The following is a 13,936-nucleotide window of genomic DNA, read 5'->3' on the forward strand; positions in this document are numbered from 1 at the left end:
TCTTCTCTAATTCTATTTGCCTTGATTGTGTTGGTATAGCAGTATGTGTATATTGTACACACAACACAGTAAAGCCAATACACATAAATAAGCATCTATTACTTCATCATGTTCAAGTATAGAAATGAAATTACATTAAATGTGATTGGTGCTATTGTAACCTATGTGTTTTAACACAGAAGCATGGTGGAGCAGACAGCAAAGCTTTGGGGGTGCAGTGGTGTAGGCAGACTTTTGTGTCTGGTCCATCAGCTCCCAAATAACCGACATGGAGACTTAATAGTAAATGCAAATGCTCGGCCGATAGCTCAGGCTTATTACTAACTAGCTCTTACATTTTTAAGTTACCCATATTCCTTATTTATGCTCTGCCATGGGGCAGTACCTTTATTAGCATGGCACGTTCATCTCTTGCTCCCTCTGTGTCTGACTGGTGACTCCAGATTCTGCCTTTCTTCCTCCCAGCATTCTCCTAGTCTGGCTCCCCTGCCTAACCTTATTCTGTCCAACTATTGGCCAGTCAGCGTGTTTATTAAACCGATCACAGTGACATCTATTCACACAGTGTAAAGGAGTATTGCACAGCAGGGTGGGGCAAGTGAAAAGGAGTGGCCAAGTATCACTGACTAGGAGATCAATGTATACTCAGGATCACTGGGATGGTAGCAAAAGTGTACCCTGAATACATTTGGCAGTGGCACAAGGTGGTTTCATGCTCTGATGTTTCAAGAACAGAGACATGCTTGCCTTGGTTAACAGGACCATGGGCATACATGGGTGGGGATGGAGGACTCATGAGGCTCTAAGGAAGTCAGAAAACACTTAATACCACACCACTCGACCTCACTGAGACAGCACATCTTTTGACAAGTAGAAGCTGTTTTTGAATGCATTACAGTTTGCCTCATTGTTTCAGCCTCTTGATATCATCACCAGCTGCCCTGACTACTGCTGTGCCGTTTTTATGATGACACAGTTGCTGTTGGTCTGTGCTGCTACTGTCCCTGATACTAATAGACAACTTCCTTTCTTCTTCTTTCTGTCTTGTGGCCTCTGCTCACTAATAGTGCCTGCTACTCCATGTTTCTGCTGTCTGTATGCCACTCTTACTTACCTCTGTCCCTGCTGCAACATCAGCACCCAAATCCCAAAACCTTTTATTTAAACATAAGGCCTCATTGGTACTGGTAATTACCCTTTTTATTTGGTAGAGCTTCCTTACCAGATTATTTCATAAAACACTGACAGACCTATGGATAGACTGTCCTCAGAACGATGGAAATCTGGTTGAACCTGGTGATGGTAGGACATAGGAGCCTGAGGCTAGCCCTCTTTAGAAGGAGCTATGGGCATTCCAGGAACTGGAAGAATGAGAGATCTTTCTCCAATGCAGAGTCCATCCAATCTGAAGCAGAGGTTAAAATAAGGCAGGGAAATGAGAACTGGAATAATAGTTCCCAAAGGGAAAAGGAGTGAACAGCTGGTCACACAGATAGAGCAAATATGTATGTATACACCAGAGAGAGAGAGAGAGAGAGAGAGAGAGAGAGAGAGAGAGAGAGAGAGAGAGAGAGAGAATAAAAAAAACCCCACTCTGTTGATATACTCATTTACTTTTATCTCTGAAATGTAAATGAACATTGCTTATCACAAACTGGCACTTTGGTTTAAATTGGCATTCCTATTCCTGGTCACGAGGCTTCTGATTTAAAGCCCTGAATAAGACCATAGAAATACCTTCTTATAGACAAACAGTCAAGAGTTTACAGTTCTTGGTGTCGAGACCTCAAAACGGATTCACCCAATAAAAAACTCGTGAATTTTGGTGGCTTCCCTGGTGAACCCCCAGGGACGAAGAGAGTTGATTCCTTTTGTGCTGGAAGCAGTGTGCATGGAGGATGAAGACTTTCTGTCAAGACTGACAAGACCTCAGATCTTGGTGACCTGGTTCAGACTAATCAATCTCTTTAAGCCCCAGTTTTCCCATGAGAAAAATGGAGTAGCAATAGCTTTTGACAGAGCTGTGCTTGCTAAAATTGTGATGAGTAAAGACCTAATCTATTACCATGATGTTCTCTTCACTGTGGGACGAGGTAGTAGGAACCCACACCACTCATTTCAGGCTATTGTTTTCTGGACTCTTGTTTATCATCCCAGAGCAGAAGACTCTTTGCTATGGTAGTATATCAAAGACTTTTCACATGTGCTACATGGCAGTCAAGTTCTCTAAGAAGGGAAATCAGAGAACATTCTAGAAGTCAACATCTCTGCTCTGTGCTTCTATAACTTCTTCCCTCTCTAGGAAGAAAAACATGCAGAATAAGTTATCACATCAGTTCTGGGGTTCATTCAGCTGTCATAAGGGGGCATGGTTTAATTTACAGTAGTACAGTGTGACTTATGCAATGTCATCAGTAATCACTCAGTGTTTTATTTATTAGTCCTCTTTAGGACATGTATCACAAGGCTATGTGACACGTCATAATTACAGCTAGAGACACTGTAAGAGTCTGTAAGTGCCTTCTGAATCATGAAAGGATAGGTTTGAGAGGAATTTAAATCAAGTCTCTGAAAACCCTTAGTTTTCAGGAGTCTCCTCCACTCAGTGAGCTTGCTTGTAAATCTTCCACGAATTCAAACACTTATGTTGCACAGATAACACATTTAAGGTAAAATACATCACGAGCTATATAGAGATTAGTACTGTTAACTATATTCTCAGCTGGGGGGTGGTGGTACACGCCTTTAATTCTATCACTCAGGGAAGCAGAAGCAGGTGGATCTCTGTGAGTTCGAGGCCAGCCTGATCTACAGAATTAGTTCCAGGACAGCCAGAAATACATAAAGAAACCATGTCTAGGAAACACACACACACACACACACACACACACACACACACACACACACACACACACACGTGTATATATATGTATGTATATGTATATGTGTGTATATATATCAGGTATTGGTTTTATGGAAGAGAAAATCAATTTTAACCACTCACCCTCAAGGAATTCTGAACCCAAAGCAGCAATGAGGATGTACTGTGATGAGGATGTAATCTATGAAGAGATTCTGGAATGTTCTCCTCTGCCCATTTATATGTACAAAATATTTATTTTTTTCTAGGGTGGATACATTAAAGCTTGCTAGTACTTAGAAATTTTAAAAAATATTTATTGATTTATTTTGATGTACAAGTACTCTGTTTGCATGTATGCCTACATTACAGAGGAGAGCACCAGATCCCATTATAGATGGTTCTGAGCCATTATGTGGTTGCTGGGAATTGAACTCAGGACCTCTGGAAGAACAGTTAGTGGTCTTAACCGCTGAGATCTCTCTCCAGTCCAGTACTTAGAATATTTAATGAATGCTAAAAATGTCATTGCTTGATTGAAATGCATCATTGAAATTTATAGAGTAAAATAGAGCTAACAATCTAGGGTATGTTGGAAAGCCCTTGCTGATGGAGATAGAGTCTAGAGTTTAATATGTCTAGAGTTTTATCTCTGCTATTAACTCATACAACTTTGAGCAAGTAGTTCATTCTCCTTGAGATATGTTTCTTTTAAACCAAATAAGGATGTTAACAATAATTGACATTTCATAGACTTGCTTTGACGATTAATTGAGATAATGTATGTGGTAGGACTTTGTACCCTAGGATCAAAAAGGAATACAAAGTTAATACTTGTTGAGCTTATATTGGAACCCAAATACTATGACAGAATTTCTATGATGGCTATTATAGTATTTCTACTAAGTAGCCACGAATACCCATTTCAGTGTCAGCAATACTGTCCTCCAACTTGCCATATCTTCCTCAGCTGCATACAAAAAAAAGTGTCTAGGACACCCCTTCAAGTTTGAGCAAGAACTTATCAACTCCCTCCCCAGAAAAGACCTACAGAATACCAGGCTTGTGAACTTCCTGCCTTCTGATTGGAATGACAATATTACAATGAGCATGATGTTGAATCCTGGCCTACACCCCAGAGTAGGAGGGATACTGACTCACTGTGCCTTGTATTGGAAAGAAGACATGTCCCACTTCCAGGGTTTGATCATGGCAACTTGAAGCACAACTGGACTTTAAAATCTCTACGGGATAGGCGTGTCTGGTATTGTTGAAGTCCTAGAAATGACCTTGTGTTGCTAGGGTTGATGTGATGAAGTACCCAAGCCTGAGTCGTCTAAACAACAGAAATGTGATTTCCCATGATTTTGGAAGCTAGAAGTCCAAGGTTCAGGTGCTGGCCTGGGTGCTTTCCTCTGAGGGTCCTAGACGGCTGCCTTCTCCCTGTGTTTCCCTGGGTCTGCTCTCTGTGCGTCTCTGTCCTAATATCCTCTTCTTATACCAGCTGTTGAATTAGGGTCACACAAAGACTCTGTTTTTTACTTAAGTACTCCTTTAAAGGCCCTGCCTCCAGATAGACTATGAGAATTCTGTTATATCCGATAGCACTCGGGAGTGCGGTGGGGTAGGACTTCAGCATATTAATTTTGGAGGGGTACAGTTCAGCTCATAATATTTTCTTGATAAATTAGTGGTTACTTTGTCCCCAAGAAATTTCTCAAAGCCTGTCTCTGTGTCTCTCGGCCTCTCTATTTTTGTCTTTGTCTCTTCATATATGTGTGTACATACATATACACGCGTATATGTGCATGTACACACACACACACACACACACACACACACACACACACACACACCTCCCTTGTTTTCTTTCCCTTTTTCCTCCAGTTCTGCCTTGCCCCCAGTTCCCCAAACTGCTTGGCACCTCCAACTCTGATTCATAAGTAAAACACTACTGCTGGCATTGACAGCGTCGTTACACTGTGGTATTGGTGTTCAAGATAAGTCTGAGGCGTTGAAATACCAGTTCTCTGTGAAACACCTTCAAAGGGTCCTTTTAGAATCCACTGTCCTTTGACCTACATCTATGCTTTTTCTTTTTATTTCTTTTTTCTTAAGCACCTACCAGTCCACTCGTTTTCTTAGAGTCTGGTTTCTTGGTAATTTTTCTTTTAGCTCCTTTTCCTGAATGGAGCCCTTCCCCCACTGTTCTTGATTTTTAATCACTACCCAGAAAGAACTTACTAGAAATCAGTGTGACCTTTCTGTTCCAACCCAGATGAACTCACAGGAGAGATCCTTCGATTCTAAAGCACATGCTGCCTCGCTGTCTGATTTGGGTCAGTTCCTGAGTGAGACAGCCTGCTGTCTGGATGCCTTGGGATTCCTCAGGCTCCCCACCCTGCATATACTAAGCAGGTAGTTTCAGTGCGGTTACACAACAGCTGTTTCATCAGGCTTTAGGCTGGTAGGATGTATAGTTATGTCTCTGACCTCATCTACTCATGTACTATGCAGCTTCCTGACCAAATCCAGCATCGTGTTGAACATCCCACACTAAATACTGCATCGAGCACAATGAGGTGAGTGATGTCAATCCGTCAGTAAATACCAATCCGTTCTGTTTGCTTGGTTCAGTTGTTTCCACTTTCAAGCAGCAACCTTTCCAATTAAAACCTCAAAATTTTATAATGTTTTTGAAGTAGAATTTTCTCAGTTATTAACCGTTCTCCCCACACCCCAGCTCTGAAGATGAATCTTACTATATTCTAGAATGGACTGGAACTTGCCTGGCCTTAACCTCTAGATTCTCTTGCCTCAGACTCTGGCGTTCTGGGATTACAGATATGTGGCTCAACTCCTACGTTTTCTTCTAATTTAAATTCCACATTGCCAGCTATTGAGATAACTTCAGAACAAAATAGTCTAAACCCAAGTAACTAAATGGTATAGTAATAATTGTGCACTAATTCTCCTGTGCTACCCAAAGTAACGTTCTCTTGAATTAACTTAAAAGCAGATTTGTAAATCAAATATTTTTCAACATTTACAAGCAGTTACTTCCCAGTCCTCTGGCAAGCACACTACAGGCAGTCACCCCTATATAAATATGAAGTTAGGAAGATAAACACTCATTAAATTCACTAGTGGTAGCATTGTTTCTCAGAAGGCTCAGCAATATTTGTTTAGTGAGTAGATAAAGAAAGAGATTGGCTATGTTTCCATTGGGCTTTACTCTTTCCTGGAGCTAGCCAGCCTGCCCTTAGGTGGTGGGTAGTGTGTGTGTGTGTGTGTATGTGTGCCAGAATGCTGTAGGAGAACTTTCTGAGTCAACAGCAAACCAAGATTCTCATTGGTGCTATGCTAAGTCACCTATTTTAAAGAAGAATTTTTTGTACTACTTTATTAAAAAAAATCAAAACTTTATTATTAGTTTCCTCAAAAGGAGTCTCACTGGAGGAAAGAAACTACTCTTAAGGGTAGTCTGATAGAAGATGGCCAAGAAAAGATGAACTCAACAGCATCTTTGGAGGTTCCTTGTCTCATAATGTTGTGGCTGGAATCTTCCCTTTTTTGTAAATATATATTTCTCCTCCTCCTTCTTTGCTCTTTTTACCCTACAGGTCCTTTGTGGACATATTATGACTTCCAGTTTGTTTTGTCCAATTCTGATGTATTAGTTTTTGTTTTATCTTTTTATCTTATATTATTATTCCACAGAAGCTTGTTTGTTTTCTGTCTGAAAGACAGAAAGGGGGTCGAGCTGGATGGGAGGGAGGTGGGAGGAGCTGGCAGGAGTAGAGGAAGGGGAAACTGTAATCAGGATAAACTCTGTGAGAAAAAGACTCTATCTTTAATAAAGGGGGAAAATAAATTTTATTATATATAAAAAACTCTTTCCAAATCAAGAAAAATAATAAGTACCAAAATTAACCACACCCCAAACTGATACAACATAATGAACTTATATGCAGTTAAAATTAAGTACTATTTATTAAGTCAGATCTCCGAATTAATAAGAATCAATTTACAGAACAAATTTTATATTTAGCATATTAGTATAGCTTACACATTCATATATTAAACTAAGAATGATTTAGGTGGGTGGTCTGATATAGTTTCATAGACTTCCAGAGATTTTAAAATTGTAGCCAATCAGCATAGAAAGAGCCCTGTCTTGGTGGCAGTCTACTTCGGCCAGTCACTGACATGTGACCTCTGAAGAACTGGGGCTTTCCTATAAAATAATGGGAGATGGAATATCTATGCTCTCACAGGCCTCTGGGTCAGAAAGCTAAAATTCTGTTGAGGAAAACAGATGCCACTTGATGGTCTTCTAGAGAGGGTGAGAATGAGATACAGAGGTTAGGAGTAGTTCCGCGTGTTTTCTGAGTAGCTAACATTTAGAGCAACGGGTGAAAGAAATGGCAGGATAACAGTTTCCCCTTTCTGCTTTAAAGGAAGAAGGAAATCGTTTCAGATTCTGGAGTTATTTATGGCTCTTTCAGATAGACTTGGCATGTGTTATTACGCTGATGATTACAGCTAGCATAAAAATATCGCCTAACACAGCAACATGGTTCTCTTATCTGATTGAAATTGATCCTTTCCACAGGAAAACACTATTTTCTACAAAACGTTTCACTGATGGGTTAACTCCAAGTCTTATTCCAGGATCTAGGGGCACAGCCATGAGCAGAACTGGCAGAGCTGCCTCTATTATGGAGTATAGACGTTCCCAAACACATGCTCACATATGTTATAGACATGATGTGTCTGTGTATAACTTGGTATCAAGTCAGTGAAGGAGTGAGTGGCGTGTCAAACATTAAAGCAGAGTGAGAAATACAAGGACACCCAAAGAGTGACATGCCACTGACATGGAGGAGGACAATCTAAGGAGGACAGGGAGCAATTGTTCACACAGCTACAAGAGAGGAGCCTGTTCCAGGCAGAGGGAGAAGCAAAGGTTAGAAGGACCTTCTGTATTTGGTGAAGGACAAGAAGGTAGTGCAGGGTGCCAATGGTAGACTAGGAGTCATTTCCCGCTAGGAGAAATCTGGTCAAGTTTATCTTTATGTCAGCATCAATTTTCCTCAAGTCAGGCAGAAATTCTTTCTCTTTTAGCTTTTAAAAAATGTTATTTCATGTTCATTGGTGTTTTACCTGCATTTATATCTGTGTGAGTGTGTTGGATCTCTTGGAACTGGAGTTACAGGCAGTTGTGAGCTGGTGCTGGGAATTGAACCCGGGTCCTCTGGAAGAGCAGCCAGTGCTCTTAACTACTGAGCCATCCATCTCTCCAGCCCCAGACATCCTTTCTTTATGGAGGGATTAGGATGTGTGCTCAGTTGTAGAGTTCTTGCCTGGCATGTGCAAGATCCTGAGTTTGAGTCCCAGTACCACAAAAGAAATAACTTTTTTAAGGTTTTGTTATTTGCCTCAGTTTTTTCTTTTTAAAACTGACTAACAATTATATAAGATTGTGATGACAGTGTTTTACTAAATGGTAAGGAAACTTAATGTACTGTCTTGCACAGAGCAAGACATGGATGTCTGGTTAAAGTGAGGACTCTTTGCAGATGTTACAATAACTGCATTTTTGCTTTTGTTTTTTGAGACTGGTGGGTTTCTCTGTAGCCCTGGCTGTCCTCGAACTCACAGAGATCCACCTGCTTCTGCCTCCCAAATGCTGGGATTAAAGGTGTGTGGCACCACTGCCCAGCCAATAACTGCAATTTTTAAAAGGACACTGACCATATATATTCACTGTTTAGTTTTCAGGGAGTTTCCTTCCACACTTAGGATATTATGTAGGATTATAGTAAGTACAGAGTAACTCAAGCACAGACATATTTTTGTTTTTCTTTTGAGACAGGGTCTCATGTAGCCCAGGATAGCCCATGTAAAGACTAGCCTTTGTTGTTGGTTGTTTTTTACTCTTTGCTCTTTGTTCTTTGAGGGGCCTGCCACCCAGCTCCCAAATAAATACACACAAGGCTTTCTTATGAATGCCCGACCTTAGCTTGGTTTATTTCCAGCCAGCTCTTCTTAAATTATCCCGTCTACCTTTTGCCTCTGGGCTTTTTCCTTTTCTTACTTCTGTGTATCTTTCATTCTTACTCCATGGCTGGCTGTGTGGCTGTGTGGCTGTGTGGCTGTGTGGCTGGCCCCTGGCATCCTTCTCTCCTTGTTCTCTTGTCCTTTCTTCTTTCTTGCTTCCTGATCCCTCTTTTTCTCCTTCTATTTCTTCTCTCTGCCTGCCAGCCCTGCCTATCCTTTCTCCTGACTTGCTATTAGCCAGTTCTTTATTAGACCATCAGGTGTTTTAGACAGGCAAAGTAACACAGCTTCCCAGAGTTAAACAAATGTAGCATAAAAGAATGCAATGCATCTTTGCATCATTAAACAATGTTCCACATCATAAACAAATGTAATACATCTTAAAATAATATTCTATAACAGACCTTAAACTCCTGATCCTCCTGTCTCCCAAGTACTGGGATTATGGCAGTGCACCACTATGCCTGGAAATAGGCAGAGGTTTAAACAAGAGCACAGAGGTTTACGCCATTGAAATTTCTATAAGAGGGGCTGGAGAAATAGCTCAGAGGTTAAAAGCATGTCCTCATCTTCCAAAGGCCTGTTAGGTTACCAGCACCCCTGTCAAGCAGCTCATAACTGCCCATAACTCCAACTCTAGGGGGATCTAATACCCTCTTCTGGAATCCATGAGCAGTGCACACACACACACACACACACACACACACACACACACGCATAATTTCAAGTTTTAAAAATCTTTTTAAGTTCTACAAGAATGTGTATAATAGCATAAAAATAATGTTGTAATCTAGTCATAATGCTAATACTTTAATCGAACTTGAAATGAGTATATCTGAACCCTCATTTAACTTTTTCTTTAAGTTTATTGTTCTTAGTTCGTTTCCTCTCTTTGTAACAGCACAGAATCTATGAATGTTTGCAGTGTCTCTCACATTCATTTCCAGCACATGAACTGATTGATTCCTTGTTTCTCAATTACAACCATCTTGGAATCAAGATTAATAACCTGCTTGGTGAGTTTTGTCCACTTTGGAATGTGAAGCCTTTGTGCTCCTGCGGCCTGCTGGGTTTTCATCGTTCTTTCTAAATGCTCAAGTCGCAAGGCTAGGGGCAGCAGCAGCCTAGGGTACCTGCTTGTGAGTTCACCCTCACCTCTTCCATGATCTCGTCCTCTCTCCCAAGCATTTAGTCATGCTTTTATTTGATATAAATAAAACTGGGAGTGGATTTAAAGTTCCCTTTAGAACAACGCTTGACATATTAGAAGTATTCAATAAATATTTGTGGAAGGAATAAGAACTAGATAGTCCTGGTGAGTGATGTTGCAGTCTCCTGAACAGATTGCCACTGAAGCATGAATGAAAAAATGAACAGCCGTCCACGGAGGGGCTGGGCTCCTGTTTCCATCATCCACATAGAACATGCACCTTTATAATTAGCCTTTCACTTCAGAGCACGTGATCTTAGGAACAGACTCTACTTTAGGCATGAGGTTTTGTGGTCATGGGATTGGTTCCACTACTTATGATAAAGTTGAACACAGGTGTGTGTGTGTGTGTGTGTGTGTGTGTGTGTGTGTGTGTGAGAGAGAGAGAGAGAGAGAGAGAGAGAGAGAGAGAGAGAGAGAGAGAGAAAGGGAGGGGGAGAGGGAGAGGGAGAGGGAGGAGGGGAGAAGGAGGGAGGGAGGGAGGGAGGGAGGGAGGGAGGGAGGGAGGGAGGGAGGGAGGGAGGGAGGGAGGGAGGGAGGGAAGAAAGAGAATACTAGAAGAATTTTTATTCCTGGATCTTCAGATCATTCCTTCAGGATTTCTGCAGGAAATACTTAGTGGAGACACAAACTGCATCCACTTAGTATAAGCACTACTAAATAAAATAAATGTGGCCCCAAACCCAAATGAACAGCGCCTGTTCTTTTTCTCCCTCTTCCCCACCCACAGTCACAACCCTGGGCTGCCCCTGAATCTGTAATCCTACCACCTCTACCTCTCCCACCTCCCTAGTGCTAGAACTACAGGAAAACAACATCCTAGCAATAAGTGGCTTGATTTTAAGGAGAAGAAAAGGAAGATTTCAGAGTGGAGCTGCTATCCTTTATCACAGACGAAATGAGCAGATCAGTGATCAGAGAGTTATCAATGTATGCTGAAATTATAAATAGTAATATTACGTCATCTGAAAAACATCCAGTAATTCCTTTGATTTCTTGTTTGTTTATTCTTGGCCTCCAAAGCCATGATCATGAGTCACTTTAGCCAGCAAACATTTATTAATTTATTTTTACAGCATGGTTCAGGGCATATTCTGGGATACTTTGGAGAATCTAACTGAGCTTTATTGTTTAGAATGTTTTTGCAAACACAGTCACCTCTACCAGGCATCAGATTCATATGTTCATTTTTTGTCAGTTTTAATAATTGTATTTTTTTTTAAGGTTTGTTGTGGTGCACCCTAATAAACTTATCTGGGGTCAGAGACAGAACAGCCAAATATTAAACATAGAGGATAGGCAGTGGTAGCACACGCCTTTAATCCTAGCATTCCAGAGGCAGAAATCCATCTGTTCAAGGATACAGCCAAGCATGGTGACTCACACCTTTAATCCCAGGGAGTGAGCCTTTAATCCCAGGGAGTGATGGCAGAAAGCAAAAAGGTATATAAGGTGTGAGGACCAGAAACTAGAAGCATTTGGCTGGTTAAGCTTTTAGTTTTTGAGCAGCACAGTTCAGCTGAGATCCATTCGGATATGAGGACACAGAGGCTTCCAGTCTGAGGAAACAAAATCAACTGAGAAGTTGGCCAGGTGAGGTTAGCTGTGGCCTGTTCTGTCTCTCTGATCTTCCAATGTTCACCCCAATAACTGGCTCAGGTTTGATTTTATTAATAAGACCTTTTAAGATTCCTGCTACAGTTTGTTATTTCTATTTTACGTGTATGAATGTTTTTCCTGCATGTGTGCCTGCTAAGGCCAGAAGAGGGTGATGGATCCAGGACCTAGAGATAAGGACAGCTGTAAGCCACCATGTGGATGCTGGGAACTGAACATCACATCCTCTGCAAGAATAGCAAGTTCTCTTAACCACTGGGCCATCTTTCCAGGCTTTGCACTTATTTTAGAATAAACTACCTTTTGTTTCCAGAAATGTCATATATCACCTATGATTAATAATGAGAACATGTGAAATGTATCTATTGTGCATTTAGAAAAAAGGATTTAAGAGAAACATGAAGTTGAAGGTTTTTTCTCGATACCCTTTTGTGCTAGTTAGGGTTAATTGTCAACATGACAGTGTTACCGTTCTAGGTTCTAGAAGTGTGGAACCTGGGAGAATGGAGCCACTGAATGAGGCAGACTAGAGTCTCATGCAATAGTCATCTTTATTCAGAGCATCAGACAGTTTATGCTTTGAGGGTTAAGAGGAATCACATGACTAAAGTGTAATCACAAGGACAAGACACATGTGATGGACAAGCCACACATGGCAAAACATGTTTTTCCAGCCGGCGGTGGTGGCACACACTTTTAATCCCAGCACTTGGGAGGCAGAAGCAGGCAAATCTCTGTGGGTTCAAGGCCAGCCTGGTCTACAGAACGAGATCCAGTTTAGGCACCAAAGCTACACAGAGAAACCCTGTCTCAAAAAACAAAACAAACAAAAAACAAAACAAAACAAAAAAAACAAAAAGCAAGCAACCAACCAACAAAACAAACAAACAAACAAAAAACCATGTTTTTCCAGAGAGGCATATAAACAAATAACAGCAAGTTGTAATGAATAATTTGAAGTACACTCACTCCTATCTGCTACACCTGGGAGAGACACAAAAATATAATTCAAGAATAAGCCTGTGCTTTTAAAGGAATTGATGTCACAAGACTCTTGTCTTGGTTTCTTAGAATTTTCTCACAAGCACTCAGAATTCTCCTCACAGGGCTCCATTATTGGACTGTGTCTGGACGGACAGGAATTAGAATCACCTGAAAGATGAGTCCCTGGGTGTACCTGTGGGACATTATCGGGAGTCTACTGACCAAGGTGGGCAGCCTGCCCATTGTAGGCGTTACTATTCCCTAGGCAGGGGATCATGGAGTGTCTAAGAGTGGAGGACTAGCATGCAGTCTTCGCTCTCCTGACTGTGAATGTAAAGTGACTGCTGTTTCAAGCTCCTGCTGCCTTGATTTCCCCGACTTAAATTTTGTGAGCTAAAGAAAACCTTTCCTTAAGCTGCTTTGGTCAGGGTATTTGATCATAGCACCGGGAAAAGAAGACAAGACACCTTTCTATAAATTTACCTATTTGTCAACTAATGTTCAGGGAGTGTTATGTCTCAGCACCAACAACAGGAAAGATATTCTTGGTATAGATAAGTGTAAGTTAGATGTGCAACACTCTGCACACTTCCCTCCCCATATATGATCTATAACCCAACATCTATGCTTTTTCTGTTCTCATCCTCACCGACCACACTTAATGGTCCTATTATCTGGAACATTCGATGATAAGTGTGTTGTATGATTAGAGGGATGTGTAGTTAATTAACACTTACCTAATACATCTATGTAGCCAGATACTCTGCATAATAGCTGATGTAACTGAGTAATTTAATTTTCGGAAAATGACAGCTGAAGAAAGAAAAGAGTGGGAAAGTTTCAATGTGAGTCATAAATTTGGTTTTGAAAGGTAAAAGGATGGAGGGGGAGGAGACTGCTCAAGACTAAAGTCCCGACTGGAAAGCATTCCTAGTGCCCGCCTGAAAATCGGCCAGTTTAAACCAGGACGAAGGAGTGGTTTCCATGTGGAGCTAAGAAAGGATGACTTTTTTCCTTGGTGGCTCCGATTGCCCAAAGTTGGGATCCACCAGAACCACTGGGACTTGGGGACCCTGATGAACTCCAGACGCCTTGCTGAGGGCGAGAGCAAGCCTTGCCCAACCCGCACCTGTTGTGGCCCCGCCCCCGCGGCCGTGGCCCCGCCCCCGCGGCCGTGGCCCCGCCTCCCTAGAGCTCAGGGC

At 41.4% G+C, this 13,936-nt stretch overlaps 1 protein-coding gene and 1 long non-coding RNA gene across 3 annotated transcripts in view; one reads left to right on the top strand and one right to left on the bottom strand.

Moving 5' to 3' along the window:
- Positions 1–1,182: 1,182 nt before the first annotated feature.
- Positions 1,183–13,551, bottom strand: LOC143273972 (uncharacterized). Its single transcript, XR_013052345.1, has 2 exons — positions 13,472–13,551; positions 1,183–1,405 (listed from the first exon to the last, which is right to left on the bottom strand). It is a non-coding gene; the product is annotated as an uncharacterized LOC143273972 (long non-coding RNA).
- Positions 12,874–13,936, top strand: part of Arhgap29 (Rho GTPase activating protein 29) — a 67,809-nt gene continuing 66,746 nt past the window's right edge. For both annotated transcript variants that reach the window (XM_076574895.1, XM_076574898.1), the window contains exon 1: positions 12,874–12,960. The gene's annotated coding sequence lies outside the window, so the exon portion shown is untranslated. The remainder of the gene's footprint in view (positions 12,961–13,936) is intronic.

This window comes from Peromyscus maniculatus, chromosome 6, assembly GCF_049852395.1.
Source record: "Peromyscus maniculatus bairdii isolate BWxNUB_F1_BW_parent chromosome 6, HU_Pman_BW_mat_3.1, whole genome shotgun sequence".
Classification (NCBI taxonomy): domain Eukaryota; kingdom Metazoa; phylum Chordata; class Mammalia; order Rodentia; family Cricetidae; genus Peromyscus; species Peromyscus maniculatus.